Source organism: Octodon degus, unplaced genomic scaffold, assembly GCF_000260255.1.
Source record: "Octodon degus isolate 3935 unplaced genomic scaffold, OctDeg1.0 scaffold00027, whole genome shotgun sequence".
NCBI classification, from domain to species: domain Eukaryota; kingdom Metazoa; phylum Chordata; class Mammalia; order Rodentia; family Octodontidae; genus Octodon; species Octodon degus.
The window spans coordinates 4505130-4511095 of NW_004524603.1; the positions used below are offsets into that span (position 1 = coordinate 4505130).

At 40.2% G+C, this 5966-nt stretch overlaps 1 protein-coding gene and 1 pseudogene across 3 annotated transcripts in view; one reads left to right on the forward strand and one right to left on the reverse strand.

Annotated features, from left to right (window-relative positions):
- Kmt2c (lysine methyltransferase 2C) overlaps positions 1 to 5966 on the forward strand; it is a 300385-nt gene that overhangs the window by 17338 nt on the left and 277081 nt on the right. The gene's annotated exons all lie outside the window — the stretch shown is intronic.
- Positions 793 to 1061, reverse strand: LOC101565724 (annotated as a pseudogene).

Genomic DNA, 5966 nt, shown 5'->3' on the forward strand with positions numbered 1-5966 from the left:
AAAAAAAAAAAAAAAAAAAGCAAATTTTGTGTAATTTAAGGGAGAGGCTCAGTGAACCTGTGAAAGGGTTCATAGCCCACACAATAAGAAAATTTCTGGGGACTGAGGATATAGCTCAATGGCATAAGTGCCTGCCTGGCAAGTGCAACGTTCTGAGTTCAATCCCTAGTACTGCCAAAAACAAACAAACAAACAAAACAAAAAAAAAAAAAAGAAAAGAAAAGAAAATTTCCACAAAAAATAAAGTGCCCTATTGATGGGAACCATCTTGGAGAAGAAATGGAGGTTTCTTGCTGCGCAGAGCTGGGCCCCTGGAGAGGACAGTTCAGGAAGCAATGCCAAGTGCTTGCTGGTGATGTTCAAGGGAAGGCTCTCTTTGATGGGCAAGTTGGCCTTAGAAAAGCCAGTAGTGAAGGTTGAGAAGTGCTTTTTGGTCCAGCGAGGCATGTTGTGGTGTGACTAGGAAGAGGCTGTTACATGGATAGACTTAAATTGCTGTATATTAAGTAAATTTTCACAAACTTAAGTCTTTCAAATATGATTAATAAGAAAGTACTTAAGAAAACCTTGTGTTTCAGTAGTAAGATGGAGAATTTGAGTGTCTGAGAATTTATGATTTTTTTTTTTTTTTTTTTTTTTTTGAGATGCAGGGGTCGAACTCAAGCCCTTGCACTTGCCAGGCAAGCACTTATTCTATTGAGCTATCTCCCTGGCCCGAATTTATGATTTTTAACATTGTATCCTTGGTATACTTAGTAGCTAGCGACTATGACGTTTTGAGGTCCTTTTTTTTTAAATCTTTTAAAATTTTTATTTTATGTACAAAGAGTTTGCATGGTCTCTTTCATTGAGCATCTGTATGGCCTGGATAATCCATCAAAGGAAGATAACTTAGTCCAACTTGATGAAGCCGATGTCCTCCGCGTACTGACGGAAACACTGGCGGCACATGTTCAGCCCGTATTTCTGGATCAGACCGTGTCGGTTGAGCAGACACGGCAAGAGCGGGAGCCCTGGCCAGATTTCCTTGGGTGGCTCCGGTGCAGTTGCTGGTGACCCATGTTGCTTCCAGAGGTACAAGGAGGCAAAAGGTTGAGGTCCTTTTTTAAAAAAAAGTTCTAAAATTTTTTCTTAGTCTTTGTGGTTCAGGTTGGCTGTGAACTCAGTGTGTAGTCCAGGTTGGTCTTGATGGTGGCAGTTCTCTTGCCTCAGCCTTCCAAGTGCTGGGATTATAGGTGTGGGCCATCTCACCTGGCAACTTGAGATGGCCTCACTAAGTGGGTGGGCTGAGCTCCAATTTGTGATCCCTCTGCCTCAGATTTCTGGAGTGCTGAGATTTCATGAGTGCACCACCACACCCAGCTGTCCTGAGATTGGTTTCTTGTTCAGGGATGGCATAGGAAACAATGCTGGGAAAATAATTTAATAATCATTGTGAGCTTAAAAATATTTTTGGGTTTTCCTTACTGCCTAGTTATGAATCTAAGATCTATTTAAGATATTTCGTTGTGCTTCTCACTAATAGCATTTGTTAATCCAATTGCAGTTCATCGAAACTTTCATCAAACTTGTAAAAACAACTGTCAAATGTAAGGCTCCTATTTTAAGGTCTTGGAGTAATACTTTTGACAAGTTGGGGTTAATTTGAATTTTGGTTAAAACAATTTTAAGTTCAGTTTAAGACAGACATGATTATCATTAAGGTAGAAAAATCTTTATTTGTTAATTATTTTTTTTTTGCGGTTCCAGGGATTGAACTCAGGACCCTGCGCTTGCCAGGCAAGTGCTTATTCTACTGAGCTATCTCCCCAGTCCCTTAGAAAAATCTTTTTTTTAAATTTATTTGAGAGAGAGAGAGAGAGAGAGAGAGAGAGAGAGAGAGAGAGGGGGGGGTGTGTGTGTGTGGCCAGCTCAGCCCACCAGGGGGCGGGGCTGGCTGGCATGTGGTGCTGGGGGATTGAACCGCGGTCCCTGATGCTTTGCCAAGCTTGTTCTAAGTAGGTGCTTTAGACCACTGAGCCATCTCTCCAGCCCCCTTAGAAAAATCTTTAAAAGGCTTTCTTTTTTTGTGAGCGGAGTGTAATGAGGATCCACCTTGGCACCCAACACTTGCCGGGCAGGCACTTATGCCACTGACCCCAAAGGCTTTCTTAGAAGGGACTTTTGGTCTTTTTCCCTCCCCTTATTTTCTGTTTCAGTACCATAAATCAAGCTTGGGTTCTCCTGTTTGCCAGGCATATGCTGCCCTTGTGAGTTATGTCCCCAGCAGAAAATTCTTTTCTAAAAATTTTGGACTATAAGCTAGTTTATCCCACAAAAACATGTGGAAACGTTGTTATCCTTTACATTTTGTGCCTGAATTTCTCCTGCCATTGTATAACTTGTCAGTCGCCCTCCCCAGTAGCGGTGACTGAACCCAGGTAATGGTAAACTGTGTCCCCAGACCTTTTTGAGATAGGGTTTTGCTAAGTTGTCTAAATTGACATCAAACTTGAGATCTTCCAGCCTCATCCTCTTGAGTAGCTGGTATTGTAGGTGTACACAGCTACATGGGCTAGCTCATGTGTGAATTTCTGCCTAGAAATCTCATCTCCTCTGTTGCTGTGCTCCTCTGTTCTTGTTTTTCCCTGAGCTTCCATGCAGAATACCCTGATTAACATTTTTGTAAATGTATAAAGCCATTTTCATATTTGATGTTTTTATTATTATTTTTTAAAATTTATGTATTTCGTATAGGATCTCACTGCACAGCTTGGACTAGTGATCTTCCTGTTTGCAGCCTCTCCAGCACTGGGATTAAGGGTGTGTGCCACCATGCCTGATTTCCTGGTTTATGTAGCTGGCTCAGCTTGCCTGGGGGCGGGCCCGCCACTGTTTGTGGTCGGGAATCAAGCCCTGGTCCCTGTGTTTGCCTAAGCAGGTACTTAGTCCACTGAGCTATTGTGAAGTTATTTTGACAGGACAGATTTTCGATAATTAAGGTCACAAGGTAAAAACTAACATGTTATGATCCCCCATTTTTTTCCTTCTCCTTTTTGAGACAGGGTTTTTGCTAGGCAGTTCAGACTGTTTTTTGAGCTCCCTTTGCAGCCTAGCCTATCCTCAAACTCGCAGCAATCCTCCTGCTTCTGCTTCCTGACTGCTGGGATCACAGGCTTGGTGCTTGTGCCAAGCCCCCTTATATGTTAAGGGCTGTAGAAGTCTAGTGTCCATTTGCTTGATGTCAAATTCTAATTGGAGTTTGTATAAGCTGTGTCTATGCCTATTTACTTACCTTTAAACTAGAGATGATAATAGAGTCCTTACATACTGTCATTGAGAAAATTAGGACATATATGTCATTGAGAAAGTTTTAGGACAGTGCCTGTTTCCAAGTTGTAAGGTTTTATTTATTAAATATGGACTCTTCCATTACAAAAACACACCTCCAAAGGACAATCAGTTGGTGTGGTCAGTAGCAGTGTGTGATTCCCATTCATTGAACCCATTATTTCACTTTTTAATAATTGAAAAATAATACTTAAATATTTAAACTTTTATTTGATTTTACTTAATTCATAGTACTGTTAAGCTTTTTTTAAAAAATGTGTTTAGTACAGGGTCTACAGGGTCTAACTATACAGATCCGACTTGTAGTGGTTCTTCTGTTTTCAGTCTCCCAAGTGTTGGGATTATAGGCCTGTGCCACCATGCTGTTTTAGCGTGCCCTGGGGGCGGGACCAGCACAGCGTGCTGGGGATCAAACCCTGGCCGCACCCTGGCCGCTGTGCCCTGCCTAAGCAGATGCTTTAGTCCGCTTAGCTATGAGGCCGGCACTTGTTTGGTTTTTTTGAGATAGGTTCTCACTGTGTACTCCAAGCCTTGAACTTACGTTGCTATCCTCTTGCCATAACTTCCAAAGTGCTGGAATTAATATGTGCTCTCCTCCCTGGCTTTTGTTGAATGTTTTTTGAATTGCACTATGTGTGTGTGTGTGTGTGTGTGTGTGTATTGTCCAGCAATGTTCTATAAAGTTTTATAGTTGAGATAGTGTTCTTAACACTTTCATATCATTAATTCAAACTTAATTTTGTTTAGGCAGAACCTTGCTATGTAGTCCAGGCTGACCTTGGACCCACTATAAAGCCCCTGACTGACCTGAAACTGAGTGACCTCTTGCCTCAGCTTCCCTAGCATTGGGGAGTTACAGTTGTGCACTAACATGCCCAGCCCTGGCTTGTTGTATGACATGTTTTAAGATGTTTGCTCTAATTGATACATAGAAAATTATCATTTGTATAGTGAAGTTTTCCTATTTTTTTAAGTGCATTTAACAAATTAGTACAATATGAAATCTATTAAATCTATTAGTAATAGATATGATTTTTTTCCAAGGACTTTTTTTCTTCTTTTGTTTTTTTGACACAGGGTCTTGTTGTGTAGCCCAAGCAGGACTTGAACTATGTCTTCTGAGTGCTGGGATTATGGGCTTGCACCATCATGCCCAAATATGTTATTTTTATTAACTTTTTTTTTTTTAATTTTATTTATATATGTGTGTGTGTGTGTGTGTGTGTGTGTGGCCAGCTCAGCCCACCAGGGGCCGGGGCTGGCTGGCATGTGGTGCTGGGGATTGAACCGCAGTCCCTGTGCTTTGCTTAGTTTAGCTTGTTCTAAGTAGGTGATTTAGACCACTGAGCCATCTCACCAGCCCCTATTTTTATTAACTCTTATTTGAGTAGTTTTCATCTTTGGCAAATCTTTGTGCTTTACCTATGCCTTCTAAATGATTTCTACAGGGGCTGGTGAGATGACTCAGTGGTCTAAAGCACCTACTTAGAACAAGCTTAGCAAAGTACAGGGACCGCGGTTCAATCCTCCAGCACCACATGCCAGCCAGCCCCGCCCCCTGGTGGACTGAGCTGGCCACACACACACTAAATAAATAAATAAATAAATATTAAAAAAAAAAGATTTGTCTAAATGATTTCTACATTAGAACAAGAATCCTGGGATTGAAATTTGGGTAGAATTTCATTTGTATTTGAAAATGCCTTACAATTTATTTTTTATTTTTTTCTTACAATACTAGAACAACTAAAAACTTTAGTGTTTTTGGAACACATTTATTTAAAGTAATTGCATGTTCAGTATTCATGATTGTTTGAAATGATGTTAATTTTGTTAAAAGAATAGATTCTAGTTTTCATTTTTTCTTCTGACCCATAACCTGACTTTATACTCCCATCTCTGCGCTCACGCAGGGGTGAGCCCGGCTTTGTGAGTGGCTGCTGCTTGTTTTTGCCATCTTTGTGGGGTAACTGTAACATTTGGATCTGGGTCATATTTTGTAATGATCAAGGTTTTCTGTTAGTAAGATTTTAGAGGGTATGAGAACAGGAAGCAAGTAAGGTGGAGGCTGTCATATGGAGAGAAAGCCAGGAATTGGCCTCTAGTTACCCTGGCTCCCCTCTTCCATTGAGAGTTTAAATGTGTCTTTATTTTAAACAGGAATTCTTTGGTAGCCCAATCATCATTTAAGCTTATTTATTAGGTTATTAGAACAATAGAAGTGAACTACAGTTACATAATGTTTCTTTTTCTCCCCTTTAAAAAAAGTACCAGTAGAGGAAAACATTTGGCCTGCTTCGTAGAGAATTAAAAAGTCAGAGAAGTAGAATTATTGAGAGGAGGGCAGTTACCCATAATTGTAGCAGCTTGTTTTGGTGCTTGGAAAAGATGGTTTTCACAAACTTTTAGAAGAGATGTGGTGTAAACATATATAAATATGAGGAAAAATAATTGGTAGCAGCATTTTAGGCTTAAGTGAACATTTTCTTTGTTAAGTAGAAGAAAAGAACACAGACTGAGGTGTGGCAGACGGGGGCCCAAGCAAGATTCTTAGAACACATTGAAGACCGTTTTAACCAAGTTATCACTGCACCTTTTATTTTATTTGTTTTTGTCTTTTTTTTTTTTTTTTTTTT